At 38.6% G+C, this 16435-nt stretch overlaps 1 protein-coding gene across 14 annotated transcripts in view; it reads right to left on the bottom strand.

Moving 5' to 3' along the window:
- The window catches only part of EYA4 (EYA transcriptional coactivator and phosphatase 4), a 160116-nt gene that overhangs the window by 84604 nt on the left and 59077 nt on the right, over positions 1 to 16435 (bottom strand). Inside the window, exon 1 of one of the 14 annotated variants that reach the window (XM_076333647.1) lies at positions 10097 to 10109. The exons of the other annotated variants lie outside the window; for them this stretch is intronic. The gene's annotated coding sequence lies outside the window, so the exon portion shown is untranslated. Of the gene's footprint in view, positions 1 to 10096; positions 10110 to 16435 lie in introns of those variants that run through there. 14 annotated transcript variants of the gene reach the window in all.

Genomic DNA, 16435 nt, shown 5'->3' with positions numbered 1-16435 from the left:
AATCCAGAGGGGATACATCTAGTATCAAATACCTGCAGTTTAGGCATCTAAATCTATCTAGGCTTGTGACTGCAGGCTTCCTTTACATCTAACAGAAAGACACAGATGTATTTCACCTGACCTAGAGTAGCCGTCTATTTCAGACAGAGAGGAATTATGCCAAGATGAATTGTGAATAACGGTCGCTACTCTCCATTGACTGTTGAAGAGGATAGGTAGTGGGGAAAACATTGAGGAAAAGGAACAGTGCTGCCAGAGAGTGAGGGAGTGCCCCCTGTCCCCACACAGCTTGTGTGTTTCATTACATCTTCCATGAAATCCTCTTTGTCTGCAACACTAACTACAGCAATGAAGAGAGATGGCTCCTGCTAAAGTTTCATGCTTTAGAGCCTCAGCTTCTTTGAACCAGTCATTGACTCTAATCATTTTAAGAAGGAGCTATCACTTACAAAGCATATACTAATTTGCTAAATGCTTCCACTTTTTGAGATTATAGTCTTCATCACTGCCACAATGCTTCAGATTTTCCGTATAAACCTCTGTAGAGAACACTGTGGATGAATCTTCGACAGGAACCAGCCCACAGACAGGGCAAGGGGCTGCAAAGTGGCGCTGCGTTTCCCCCAGACCTTATTTCACCAGCCTGGGACAATGAGTAGCGACACACTAGAGCCCTTGCTGGTGTGCACAGTACATAGAAAGTAAAGTAAATAGGGATTTAATTAATCTGGGTAAATGTCTTTTTCATACTTACAAGGAGATCATAATGATTGTTTCTTTCAGGAACACTGCACAGTCTCAGCCTTGACACAAGCCTTTGTGCTACTTAAATCAGAAAGATTTATCTAATATAAAACTGTGTTTCTATTGAAAAGTTTTACAGAAGGAGGTCTCATTAAGGTGTATTTATAGCATAAATTGATAAAATCTGAGACAACCTTAACGCCTCAATTTTCTCATTCGCAGGCTATCTTTGGGGTCAAAACTTTCCTTCCTTGGCACTTTCTTAGTAGTGGAAGGATTTCCTACATGTTTGTTTTTGCAACCTGATTAATGGGTTCACTCAGTTCAGAGCTCTAAGCTTCTTTCAAGTCTTTTATACCTGCAAACATTTTTAAAACACATTTTGAATTGCCTTTGGCACAAGCGCACTTTAAAAAATATCAGAGGGTGTGACGGTCAAGTCATAATTTAAGCAAGTGCAACCTGTAAAGTACTATCTTCTACATTTAAAAATGCACTTATACATGCACTGTGGGAAAAAATGCCATTTTTTTTCTTTTTGTTTGTTTGTGTTAGATGAAAGAACGAAATATGCCTTGCCTTAACTGGTGGGGCAGGCAGGGTAAATGCCACACCACAATAGCACTTTTTGTTTCAGCCTGAGTTACCTAATAGCTCAGAGCTCACAGAACACTTTCCCCTGCCCTGCTGGGAGGATGGGCCATCAGGCTGGCTCCCTTCCCAGAAAGAAAAAAAGAAAGAAAAGGAGCTAGCTCCCCATTCAGCAGTTGCAAAGGCAGGGTAAGCTCCACCAGTCGGGAGCTGGGAGCAGCTCATTTATTGTCCAAGTCAGATTCAGGAAGAAATGCTAAAGTACTAGCACTGGAAGATCTCGTTCTCTTTTTTCTCCCTCACACGTCTTTCTCCCTCTTTCACTCCCTCCCTCTCTCCCTCTCTCTCTTTAAAAAATACTGAAGACAAACCTGTGGCCTTTTTTGCCTTTTCAAATCAGCAGTATGTGTCATTGCAGCTGAATCCGCAAGTATACCCTCGGTGCCTCCCCGGTATCTCCAAACTGGAAATCAGCTAGAAGATACCATTCTTAATCTAGACATGGAAAAATGCTTCCTGTTTTTACTCCGGTTATGGTCCCATGATCTCCCCCAGATTTGTTGCGATCACAACATTTTTATTAGTTTTAAGTGTTTGCTTTTTAAATCTCAGCATTCCCAGATACCATTGATCTCTTTTCAGGAGAAAAACATACTGAGATGCAGGAAAAGAGCCATGCTGTGCAACGCTTTCTAGATTTAATCTTGTGATTCCCCAGCTCCACAGAAATATCATAAACAAACTAGGTGTATCAAAACTGCTTTGGAGTTATCATTTAACATTCAAAGGAATAGCAAGTCATCTCCCGTTATATGCATAAGATTCAGTGCCCCCTCAGAAAACCTGAACTTATTTTCTTTTCTCCCGCTTTTCAAAACTAACCAGGGCCAACAAATGCAAAGGAAAAAAAGTAAACTTTGAAGCTGAAATTTAAAGCAATGAAAGTCAGGAAGTTCAAAAGTTAATGTTCCTATGGCTGTGTTAACTTGGCCATGTTGCAAATACATCATGCAAATATTTCAAGCTATTTTGTTAAAGGCATACAGTACTGTGCCATAAAGCATAATAAAACATGCTCTTTTCTTTTCATGTGGAAACCATCCTGTATGAGCAACGGTACAGCGTATTTCTACTGCTAATGCTGATTTCTCTACCACAAGTCAAGTATCTCTGCCGCAAGGCGCCTCTCTGTTCTGAAGATGCTGGTGCCTCATTGGGACCTAGCTTTCCCTTAGCTCACCCGAGAGCCTACATACTGACCTCCCCAGTAACAAAGGCCAACTTCTCTCCTGAGTCTTTTGCCTCACCAGAAAATAATCTGTCTTTCCCCCTTAAGATCAAAGAACACTTGTCACAGCTTTTCCATCCCTCACTTAGAGGAAATTTAAACAAATGGCCTTGTCGATCATCTCCTCCTTTCTGCTCTTCACTATCCTGGTTTCTACCTAGGAGCATACCGATACCCAAGTACAGGAAACAACATGATCACACATTTGTCAAATACTCATCCTCACCACAGATGATGAAACACATATATGTAAAATATTCTGTTTTAGCAGTGAGGTCCTTTTTCTCTCCCTGCACTTTTTGTTTGTCTTCCGTATTTTTAATATAAGTATTGCTATGTGCTAAGGTTAAAGGAGATCAGCCCCCAAAAACGTGCCTTACTCTTGGTCAACAATCTCTGGTTTCTTAGCTCCACTGAGAGTTCACTCCCAGGTGCTGGGTCAGCCTTGAGGAAGAAACGTCTACAACACCACCAGCTTCACCGTCCTCTCTGTCTTGGAGGAGCATAGTCATCGGCTGCATTCTTCATCCCAGAGCTAAAGGGACTTTAAAAACAAGGACTGTGGTTTTGAACTATATTCAAAAAGTTCAGGAAATGTCGTTTAGAGGGAAAAAAAGACAGATCTAATGTGTTCACATTAGGTGACGATGTGAGCTTTGTACTAATTAGTTTTCAAGCACCAAAGTCTTCATAAAAGTCCAGCCCATTTAATAATGAATGAACACCTGACTCATATCACGGTCTGATAGAATGGGATGGAATAGTTTGGGTACATTGAAAGCATTGTATGTGGATTCAGCTACACGACAACTTGGTTTATTGACGATCCAAAGAGAGTTCCTAGGTTGAGACTTGAACTATTCAAGTCGACATGGTAGACACAAGCTCTTCCAAGTGTAGCCACCTGTTCACCAGTACCACTATTACTCTTGCTCAGATACACTTTTGGCCAACTTTTCTTCACTGTTGGTCTTATCCCAAGCACATATAGCTACAGCTATATGAGGCAGATGTAATGGTAGCAGATCAGCGTATTACCTGCGGTGTCTGAAAGCACAGTCCATGCTGTGTGACCAGTCCAGCACATGCATGTCATACAGAATCAGAAGAAATGCTGATCCTCGTAGATGTCCTTCAGAAAAGGAGAAAAACTAGTGCTATACTGCAGCTTTTCATTACAATTTTTAGCATGTATCTATTAAGAAGGACTCAACTCACTTCTGTGTCTTCTGGATCTGTCTTCATCTCTCAGGAGACATGACTGTATTCAGTGGACAGTGTCATATGTGACACAGAGTACCAAAAAGATGAGAAAATGTAACCATTACTCACAGATCAAAAAAAATCATCTGACTTCTATATTAAAACAATTCACTTCCACATCCTGACCTGAATTCAGACTGTACATGCTCTAAAATGTCAACTCCAATTAAATGATCTTGCAACTGGCCATTGGGTAGTTTTGCTGTGATTGGGCTCACGAAAGGGGAGGCTTGACTGTAGCTGTAAGCAAGGATCACTCCAGACCATTGGCTTCTTCAGCTCCAGTTAAACTCCAGCGTGTTTGACAGAAAAAAGGAAAATTCCTGCTCTAAATGTTGTCAGGACAATTTTGCCCTTTCTGACTAAAATAATCAACAGTTGTTGATTATAAGCAGTTGTTCACTGCTCTCCTTCCCAACCCTGAAAGGCAGGAGTACCTCCACGTTGAGTACATGCACTGAGATCTGGGAATGCAAACAGGCTGTTCATGACTAACCGCAGTAACCGCAGAAAATGACCCAGTCCCGCCTAGGGTTGCATGGGCTTCCACCGGTGCCTTCACCTCGCTTCAACAGCAGCGAGGGTAACAGCAACGGCCAACTGAAGCTATGCTGTATTCAGTCCTTTAGCAAAAGGCATTCCCTGAGCTTAAGAGTTGTCAAGCTTGGAACAAGCCTACAAAGATTTAAGCTTAAGCCTAAACAGGAACATGGTGGTTAGGCCCATTATCTTCAAAGAAACGATTCAGAATAAAGAAGGTACGTATGTGAATATGCTTTTGTAAGATGGGGGGCTCAATTAATGCCAGAAAGCAACAGGTGGACGGAGCAAGAAGACAGGTTGTAGGGAGGATGAACAAGGTAATATGAGCAGGTAATATGAACACGATTTTAGCTCAGCACCTGCCTACCCATTATCAACTGGCAGAGTCCTGTAGGCATTGTAGAAGACGAGAATTAGATGGAGACCATGTTAAAACAGTATTAAAATAAAATTAAATTTAAAAAAAACCCCACACCAACAAAAAACCCTGCTCTGCTATTCCACCGTAGTTTTTCTCCTGGTAGTAAATCAAAGATATTCAGCCATAAATATCTGACTTTTCAACAGATAATATCTTTGAATCTGAACATGAACAAATAATTTGGTCTATGAAAATAGCCCAAGCTGAAGTCATCAGCTAATTGTACAACACTAGTATTTTTTGTACAATGCACTGAGGCTATTCCAATTAAAATCACCTACTTAAAATGTATACAAATGACTATGTTACAAATTAAAAAAAAAAGTGTGTTCAAAACTGGGAAAAAAGTAGAAGGAGAAGGAGAAGGTAATAAGCAATCGCACATCACATTCCACCTTGAAAATTACCAAGTAAATCGCCTGTACGTTCACAGTGAACAGCTGTCTTTTTTCTTCAGTTTCATACATTTCTGTTCTTCCTCGTTACTGAAGCTAATTTGTTTAGCATTGTAGCAATAATTTCTAACAGCTGTTGTAACATTAATAAACTACATCAGATAACAAAAAACTTTGGCAACGTACTTCTATTAGAGTAAGGATGCAAAAAATTCTTTGTAGCTCAAACTACTTGCTGGTGAAAATAAAATAATCAGTTCTTTATGGCCCATGTGTTATCTAACTCGTGAAAAAATAATTTGTTAGAGGAAAGATAAAATGACATACAATGTTGCAGTATAAAATCTCACAAACAAATGGATATAATCTAAAGACCTATTCACATGCATTTCTATCGTCATGCAACCAAATTTAGTTCATTTCTGGTTAGTTTAGTTTTCAGTGCCTCTAGAACACTTCAATAAAAGTGAAGAAAATGCTGCCAAGAAATGAGTCTTTTTTTTTTTAAGGGTAGAAAAAAAAGAATAATAATTTATCAGAGCCAAACCACAGATAAAATACTTTCTAATAAATGCATAGGAAAATACAATACATGTAATGTACACCTAGTTACTATATGCTAGTAAGCAACACAATAGCAAAATCCTATTTAGTGAGACTACTTTTTATATATGTGATTTACATTTAATTGTTCAAATATTAATGAACAGGTAAACTCCAGGAACATTTACAACACAACATTCATTAAAAATCCTATTAATATCATAGTGTTAAAATGCCATTCATGGAAATTAATCATAAAAGGGTAAATGACTAATTTTATCTACACACAGGGATACAGCATATGTTTGCTTGTATACTAGTAACAACAACAGCCACAACTAGAAAGCATGTTAAAATATTTACCATTCTTTTTTTCATTTGCTTTATGCTATAGTTCTTAACACTAGCCAGAATAGCTGTATTTACAGTATAAGGTATGTAAATAAATCTCAAACCATCATCTAATAACATATTTTTCATTATTAGTCAATAGGGACAACATCAGAGGCAGTATAGCTCTTAAAATGCCACAAGAAAGAACCACTTGATAGATCATATTTCAGCTCACATATAAGTCAATTTTGCCTCTTTTTTCAGGTTTGGAAATTTGACTGGTTTATCCCAGTACGCTACTTTAGCATAACCAAATTTTTTTTTTTTATTAATACTGCTATATTAAAATATAAAATTTTTAAATATTTAAAAGTATGTTTTACTTTTTAAAATGTTCTATAAACAAATAGTTGAACTAGCTTTCCAGAAGCAATTAATTAACTGGTTGGTTGGGTTTTTTTTCAAATTCATACCATTTTGTTTATATTTGCAGTCCTCCAGTAAAATCTTTACCCAACAGGCAATTACTTGGAATAAGGAGTTCTTCCAATATATTTTGGATGGTTTTATACACACATCTCAAGCATTAAATAAAAAAACTCTTTCGTTTAGGAAAATATAACAACCAAGATTCTCTAAACTCTGGAAGCATTCAAAACAAAAATAAAAAGAGACAACTTCACAGTGAAGGATGAATTTCATCTACCAAGGTCAACGGTCAGAAATAACAATAAACTATATTGCAACGCATCTGCAGTACTTTCTCCCCCAAGAGTCTGCGCATTCACCCCTGTTTCAGACAAACAAGCAAGTGTCCTTTGTCTCCGTCTTTAACGTACCAAGTCTCCTGCATCTTTCGACCCCCCTCCCTTCTCTCCTGTCTCCCCAACCTGATCCTGGAATGTTTTGGCCATGAGGTTAAGAAAGATTCCCCCATTTATCACAACCTGCCAAGCACAACAGGGTCACAGTCCCAGCCCCAGTCCTACCGCTTAACTAATCCAGCCTCGGCACAGGCATGAAACTTCAAAGATTTTTGCCACAGGCAAAAATTAGTCCCTATTTGCTTTAAAATCCAAGTATCAATCAAGTTAAACTGTGCTTCAGTGGAGCTAACGTTTTGAATGTTCAGAGCAACGTGTACATTTGGTTCTTAGCTGTGACTCTAATTGAATGCAGAACTCACCTGGAACAGCAGTACAGATACTTTAAGTGCAGCAAAAATCTAATCATAAGACAATTCATTTTATCCAGAAGAAAACCCTTGATAAAAAGAACTGTTCAAACATGCATACAAACACACGAGAATATGTTTTTTGTGCATGTGTGCAAATAAATATATAATACATACAGAATCTCTGTTTATGTGAAATCACTTCAGATTATTTTACCCTCCAAAGGTTTTATTATCAGTTATACCAGATGATCAGCCACAGTTATATAACTGAAAAGCTCAGTTAACGACCTTTAAATATTCCTGAAATTAATTTTGAAGAACGGTTATAGATTTCCTATGAGAACACACAGAGAACTTTGCTTTAATATTTAGGAAGCTAATCTTCAGTTAACTCTAGCTAAAATAATACATAAATTCTACTATTCTGGGATACAGCCTACCGCTTTCTGTTCTATCCAACGCAAACAATAAAATAATTATGCTTTTTAAATCAATCCAGCTTCTTCAATATATATTTTAAGTGCATCCTTTTGGGTCTAAAATGGGATTAATTTTAAAATTAGCTTTTTAAAAAATCTTCGCATTTTCTTCAGATCTTTACTTAGAATTGAATACTGTTTAATTGTGTATTAATTCAGGGCAATGATTAAATATTGCATAGAGTAGAGAAATAAACCACATATGATACTAAGATACTGTATTTTCTGTTAAGCTATTACAGAAATATTTTTTTTTTTAATTTTTCCACCAGTATAATTGAAAATAGAGTTCATAAAATATAAAAAGTAAATAAGTAGCCTATTAACTAGAGCACTAAATTCTACAAACTACTCACATACCTTTTATACATAAATGTAATACAGTCATGCTCTCCTTTTATTTAAAAATACTGAAATGATATATCATGGTAAAATTTTAATCCGTGGTAAATAACATTTACTAAATAAATTTTAAAATTCAAAGTTTAAAACTGAATAAAGTGCTGCTTATTTCCTATATTCTCCCACAGTAAATGTAACTTCAATAAAATTTAAGTATAGCTACTTGCAAAGAAAACAACCGAAAACAGAAGATTAAAAAGATAGGTAAGCATGCAAATGAGACAGATAGTATGCAATGTGGTTTTTCACTTGCTTCCTGTATTTTACAGTATAATCAGACATTTTATCAAACCACAATCTGTTTAAGTTTAGAAAATAACCTCAACTTCTAATTTCTGTAACAGATGAATTTGCTTCCCTGTATGCACACTCTAACATGCGTGTGCATGCTTGCATGATCACACAAACATACAGATATTTCCCCAAAGCCAAATTCAAGTTCTTTTGCTTGATGTTATCCACATTCATACAAGGTTGATGCTACTTGATTCGCAGTACCATTTAACAAGCTATACTAAGCACTTTAATGAATCTAAAATTATCTTGGAAAAATGCTTTGGCAAGAACCATAATTTTAATTGGGGAATTTAAAATATTACTTGCTTTATATACCTTTTTCGAATTCACATTTGATTTACTTTAGAAGATAAAGAAGTTATAATGGAACAAAAGGTAGTGAGACAGTTAAAAGCTGTTTAGCTGAAATGCATTTCAGAAAACAGTGAACAGTCCAAGAAAAGAAACGTGTAACCGGATCCTGCTGCTTGCTGCTCACCAGACCCCAGGCACAATATTGAAGAACTTATTGGCTGTAATAATTTATCATACCTTTCTTCCAAACAGGTTCCCCTACACACTACAGTTCCCTATAGCAGTAAATCGCTGTTTACAGGTGAACCAGACCGGGTTGCTCTTTCTTGCCTGGGACTTTGCTTGCTGTACTAGGATAATAAAACGGTACCCCCGGAGGAAAAACCCCTCCCGCGTTTCCCTGAATGAAACGGACATTTAAGAAGCAGTAATGATTATGCCAGCTCCCATCGTGGCCCTCTGAATGCAGCACGACAGCGGCACTGCTGCACTCGCCTGCTACACGGACCCCAAGGTAGAGAAAAGAACCTGAGTGCAACAGCAGCACACGCGCACGGACTCCCTGAAGAAGTCAGGTTTTAATCAGAATTTGTTCTCAAAAAATGGTCTGTGCAATCGCAAAACGCATTAAACAGTTTGAAGCAAATTCACAATGAAGTAAGACTCAAATACAAACTCTTAGTGCCAACTGACAGATAACATCACAGAGAAGGTTAAAGCGAACTTTGAGGGGGTAGGACTGATGCTTTAGCGTAATTATACTTTAGCGTTATTTGTTCCAAACTAATGTCCAATCAACTTAGAAATGGACTAAATGGACTCGCATGAAGTATTAGTAAATTAAATTCACTTTATTTATATCCACATTTTTTGTCGTTTAGGGCTAATTAATTTGAACTCGATTTACGTCTAGACACCTGTCTCAGCATACTGGCCCTTAAGTGTCTCTTACAATAATGTATTGAATAACACACCAACGAACTGCTCACAGATTTGACAAAATGTGACATTCACAGCATATTAAAGAATGACACATTTTATTTCTTACAGTGCTTAACAAGTAACCTCCTGTCTCAAGAAAAAGCTGCTCCCAAAAGAACATGACAGATTCAGTCCTACGACCTGCCTAAACTCCCGTACTCTAGAGCTACTATGAACAAATGCGTTGTTCCAAAAACAAGTTTGAAACTGCTACTACAGAAATGAAAACAAAATCTCCTCTTCAGAATAGAACCTGACTGCAATTAATACCCACTTATATTTCCCATTTTATCACTAAGCAACATTTGCATCAATATTGCAAATTAAAATCCACCATAACCTTACCTCAGTTGTGTCTGAAGAACAGAAATGAATTCCCCAAATGTGCAAAGTCAGTTTCCAGGACGAAAAAAAAAAGAGTATCTGTTATGTTTAGCACTAATTAACTTCCACTGTACAGCAGCTAAGGTGTGCAGACAGATTCTCAGGACCAAAAAACTTTTGCACCGGTCAGCTAGGATTTTTCAAACTCAGAAATACTGAAGACACTTTGTTCTTCCTTGAACTGTCACACCGAGCCTAGCACAGCGCGGTTACTTAAGTTAACTAAGAGGAGATCTGGATAGTAAACAAGCTTGGCTCTGTCCAATGGCTTTCCACACCCTTCTGTTTATAGTAAGATGACTTGCATTCAGAGGTCACCCCATCAACAGCTCCTGTCTTTCAGTGGGTATCTAATGTGCTGCATTTATCCCAAGGCTCTTTTAATGAAACCACCTTCCTGGTCCCTGCTCGCCTGCTGTCGCTATGACACATCTGCTCCTTATTGTGCAAAGTCCTATTAAGTGTTAAAATATACAGAAAAGATGTACCTGGGCATATATTCTGCAAGTAATACGGATTTTTATGGGTGCGAACCTCGTCTGTGAATATCGACAAAATAAAGTCTTTTTAAAGATCAAAGTAAGAATTTTGCCAGCAACATTCATCTTGTGAATAAAAGAAATTCATGAGGAAGGAAGATGGATGCCATTGTTTGATCTGGACTTTAAAACTTTTACAAATACTCCCCCAAAGGATAACGCGTGTGCCTGTGCCAGACAATATTTACTTGAGTATGTTAACATGCTGGAAACAAGAGATGAGGACTGTCCTCAAGCTCTGCTGCAAAATGACACAGAGCCAAGAAAAACAAGGGTCAAGTGCTAGGACCCCAATGTAAACACCAAGTCAATTCTGGGCTGAAAGAATACATGGAATTGATGGCTCTTACAAAACACAGTAAATACACAGCAGCGTACAGGCTCCTAGCTTTCATTTTTTATGCATAGTGTGCTGCTACTGGTTACGAGGGGTTTGCGATCCAACTGGCAATTGTTATTTTCTTCGTTAACAGCGTTGCAGACCAAAAGGACAAAGCCCAACCTTACTTTTCTTTACTCTGCTGGAAATTACTCATCACAACAGACGTATCTAAATTAACTATATCTTAAAACAGGAACAAGAACATGGTGTTTAGCATTTTTCTTCCCAAGTCCAAAGTCTCATAAAAATAAGAATCGAGAACTGTTTCTAAATTTCTACTGACACTTTTTTCCTCACTTCTTAGCCATCGGGCAGTACTAGAAAGTTCAGACTTGTTTCACGTGGAGACGTGAAACTGAAGATGGCACTCTCTCCCCATGCAAACACAAACTTGACTGCTGCTCAGAAATGCTCTTTGAGTGAAAGTTACACCTGCAGCACATTTTCAGCACCAGTTTTTGTCACCACTACAGCATCGAAATGACAGATCGCAGCTTGGCTCTGCTAAAGCTAATAAAACATGATTGATGAACTGGGCTAGAAAGCCATGTCAGTTCAGATTAGGGTATTTGTGCCATCATTTGACAGGTCCCACACTTTATTATTAGAATGGACTCCCAGGACTGTAAGGGCCGCTAATAAATACAGCCATCCAAGTTCCCTGATGCCTTTTTTTGTACTTAAACTTATTTATGAAGTTTAAGTACAAAAGTTTTTTCACATGCAATCTCACTTAATTTTTACAAAATACTCGTGCTTAGGAATACAATATACTTCCTTAAACAGGTGCCTGTCAGCTGCTATTATCTCATGCACTGAAATCCAAGTAATCCTCATTTTACTGCATTATGTGGCATAATAAAGGCCCACCTCTTTGACAATGAAAACCCACTGGAGCATATATAAAGTACTGGGGAGAGCATAATCAGCTTTCAGATGTTGTTTTTGACATTAGCATTGGGCATAACCTCATTCTTAACTGCTGAAACAACTAATATGTGGAAGGTTGCTAACGCAAGATTGCTTGCAAGCAATTGGTTTTTTCACCACCAAAAAAAAGGGAAACAAAGGAAAAAGCTATCATGGAAAATGCTGCCAAGGGAAGACTGAAAGCCACGGGACATACATGAGCAGGGAGCCCTAAGGTTCAAATCCTTAGACACCGCTCAATGAACTGCAGAGAGCCTTCACAGTAGCAGATGAGGAACAGAATTTGTCTCTTCTACCAGGCATCAGGCAGAGGAAAACCAGACTGGTTTTATACTCCACAAGCAGTTAAGGAGCACACCGTCACCCCCTTTGCACACCTCTGTGAGCAGGAGGTCTTCACTCAGCACCTCCAAACCAGAGCAGACTCATTTGCCACCCCCTGCCACCACTTCACCTCTGTCTTCCTGTCTTCTGCCACAGACTAACACGTCTCTGCTCACAAGAATGCAAGGACCAAAATGCAAGGAAAAGCCTTCCTCCTTTTCCCAGTAAAATAAGATGGTTTTATCGTTTCCCAGGCCTGGATACCTGGAGGCAAAGTACCCTCCCATACACTTTTAAAGGTGATTATCGCGTAGTGGCGATAACAAAAATTCTACGGCATAATTCTGTGCACACAACAGCAGTGTCAAGAGATGATCAGAGAAAATTATTACATCTACAGCACGAGCTCCTTGCTCAGGCTGACAGGGGAAACCACTGTCCCAGCATCCCTGTGACTGATGAACTGCTCTGTCTGCAAACTGAGATTACCAAGGAGGAGATGTTTTCTGTGGACACATAAATCAGAAGTTTCTTCATGCCCTTTATTTACACCACTGTCCTAAGGACACAAATGTGACAGAAAGGAAAACAGCAGACATTAGCGAATAAAGATTGTACTCATGTGAGAAAACATGAGAGCATAAAATGTTAAATGTTGTGAATTTCTCAATTAGTTCTGCAACCAAAAGTGTTTGGTTAAGGGCCACAGTAGTGAAAATTACTTCAGATACTGTTTTTTCTGTTCTACGGTTTGCTTTATAAGTTGTTGTTCACTGTTTGCCTGCAATACAGAGACTATCAAACCAAAAAGAAAAGCTTACCAGCATGCCTTTACATTTTAAGTATTGTCACAAACTAACAAACGATGCAGGACCACATAAGTTACAGTTACTGTTCTATCCACAGCTTTGCAGACTAATAAAAATAGCAGTGGAGGTATAAAAGATTTCTCTGCCTTTTTTTTCTTTTTCCTCTAGGTGGAGAAATTGGAGAGAAGGAAAATGCTCTATTTATATAAGCGGCAATCTCTTTTTTAAGATACTAATGGTAAGATATGCTTCCCTTGAATGCATTTCTGCAGTTGCTGGTTTTTTACTATTCCCTCAGATTTCATCATATGACATGAAGTACTTCTCAAGGTACATCAGAGGGAAGAACACACAGTAAGCAGCAGATTTTATTGCTGTCGAGTAACCTTGTCTAATACATTCTGAGTGCCACCACAACCACTCCACATTTTGAGTCAATAGGGGGTTTTAAGCAATACAGTGATAAAACTGACAAAAAAAAAGAAGAGTGTAAGAAGTAGAGCCACTTTTGAGAAAGGGCTGCCTGTGAGATTTTGGGTTGGTCAAGAGTTTCGTAACTGGAGATCAAATTCAATGCCAAATAAATATTTTAGTGGACTCTGATCTTGCATTCAAAGAGGGTTTGAGGGTGTTTTGATCAAGGGGACTGCGCCAGCCCCTGACTCTCCCCCCCTCGGGGCCTCTCGGCGTTTCCCTGGCTGGCTGACTGGCTCTGGCAGGTCACGGCAGGCCCTGCGGGTATCAACCTTTATCCATATAATGGATAATGGTATAATGGTGCCTCCAACCAACCCAGCTTTGTCAAAAAACTCACTCACTCAACTGCTTTTACCTTTTTTTGTTAGTTTGCCTTTTTAGTTACAAAACTGTCGGAAAGAATAAATTCCCAGATCCAAACTGCTGTGCTTTTTCAAGAAATTTAAATGAAATTTAAATTTACAACCCCCTCTAAGCCAGCTTTGTTGTCTTGTATTTTTTTTGTTTGTTTTCTCTGAGCTGTATCTGTGGCAATCCCATAGGCCCTATGGGAAGACAAACTATCCTTTGAATTTCACTTCATGAGTGCCTCCTACCTGCTCCATGCCTTGTCTGTAAAATCAAGGGAGTGAGACAAATAAAATCATTACTATTATAATACTTCTGTCGATATGCGATACTGTATTTATTAGACTCTCCAGCCACCACTAATGCTGTGTTATGTTCTGCCTGGGCACTCACCCGCGCGCAGCTCCTTCGAGCAAAGTCTGCGGTTTCATCACAGTCCTTACCACCTTCCCTCTCCCTGCGCCCCCCCGCCTTGCAGAGAGCCCCTTATCGGATACGGAGAACAACAACAGAACAGCAGATGCCAGTTGGATTTCAGGACGTGCACTTTTTTCATTATTGAAACTGCTACCAAAACCTAAAAACTGTTTGATTAAATCTCAAAAAAACCCTGAAGAACAGATGGAAGCTAGCTAAATTCTGAGTTCAAAGAAAAAAAACAGACATCTGAGTATATCAGATTTTCAAACAGTGATAATGGAAAAAGTTTATAAATGTAAATAAGAATTCTACATTGTAAATGTAAATTAACAACAGCAACAAACTGTACATATTTACAAATCACATTCCTGAAAGAGCTTTAAAACATCACTTTTTTTTTTAAAGTTCTGAGGTCTTCTTCATTTGCCTTGTTTTCTCAGCACTCGCATTTTCCAATTTATTTCTGCAGTCTTACATGTAACTCTGTAAAATGCAAGTATACATCTTCATGCCTTTAACCTGAAATATTAAGCCTTTAACTTGAAACATTAATGCCATTAACAAAATAAAACTGTCATAACTGGCAACACAGTATTTTTTGCCTCCACATCTCCATCTGGATTTCTTCCACTGGTTTCAAGGAATTTTTTTACAAAAAGTACTCATTTACATCTCATTTCCACCTGCCATTTTAAATGTCTCTGATACTAATTCTGATTTAAAACAAAGAAATAAATAAAATCGTGAACTTTTCAAAATACACGTCAAGTGCAAGGTACAAACCTTGTGAAAAGAGTTTTCATATAATTTCTCCTAAAGGGAAGTTGTCATGTAACACCTTATCTTTCGAAGGCATTCAAGGTAAAAATAACTTATAAAAATATTAATTCAAGCCCCTGCTAATTATTATGTGTTTTTATTACCACATTTTCTAGGACTCCAGTCAAGATGAGTAATGTGTCAGTGATCAGTGCTGGGCTCAAATATGATCTCAACACTGAAAGCTTAAAATCTAGTTTTTCTTACGGCTCTAGACAGTCAAGTCTAGTATAATCTTCCAGGTTTATTTTATATCCAAATAAAAAAAAATATTTAAATAAGTACAAGAGAGAATGACAGTTATGTGAAAGTTGGGAAGGAGTTTACATTTTTGAAACAGACCTTGAAAGCTGCAAGGGAAATAAGAGGTCGAACTTTTGGGAGTTTTGCACTTGAACTTCTGATCAGCAGACCACATTTTCACTCATTTTAACCATTACGCGTTCAAAGACACTCAGTAAGAGCGTTTGAGTATCTGACTGCTCTTAGCCAAGCCTCCTCTTCTAGGTAACATCCAGTCTGAGTAAACAAAATGCCGTCGATTTGTATCTCTCATTTTTTCAGACGGGTACGATACTCTTCACTGCTTGTACTGAGCACTTGTTTCGGCTTTTGTTCTGCTTCTGCGACAGGACCAGCTCTCCTCCCTCTTCCCCCCTCCCTCAGTACACACAGGGCTACTTCATTGTACGTGCTCAGAAATGATGGTTTGAGGAACGGCATGATAGCTTTTTCATAGAAAACAAGGGCTCTATCCTTGCTTTAACTTACTGTTTCTTTTGAAAGCTGACTGGCACCTCCGTAATTGCCACAGACCTCCTCACCAGAAAGCTAGCGCGGTATCAGGCCCGAGACAACCAAAGCAGGGATTCCTAAGCTGTGGTATGCAAACCACTTCAAGGCAGCACTTTTGTGCCGGGGCAGGCAAAAGCGGGAGCAGCAGCAACAGATCCTGACCTTTCTGGGCACAGTGCTAGGACTCACACTGTTTATTTGTGCCTGGAGCAAAGCCTAGCGTGGCAGGGGAAGTGCTTTTTGCACGAAGGAAAAGATGGTGTTTAGGTTCTGACTTGGGAGACGTGGGAATTAAGGAATGGCTGACTCACCCTGAAAAAGATCATCCGTATATGACTCCTTTCTAGCAAATAGTCTCTTTTAGGCTACCACTTTAAGGGATGAACAAAACCAGCAGTTTAACTGAGGTCACCTCCCTTACTAAGACTGATACGTAAGTATGTAAGAAGAATTCCAT

The sequence above is a fragment of the Aptenodytes patagonicus genome, chromosome 3 (genome assembly GCF_965638725.1).
Source record: "Aptenodytes patagonicus chromosome 3, bAptPat1.pri.cur, whole genome shotgun sequence".
Taxonomy (NCBI): Eukaryota; Metazoa; Chordata; class Aves; order Sphenisciformes; family Spheniscidae; genus Aptenodytes; species Aptenodytes patagonicus.
This window is presented reverse-complemented; position numbering and strand designations above follow the sequence as displayed.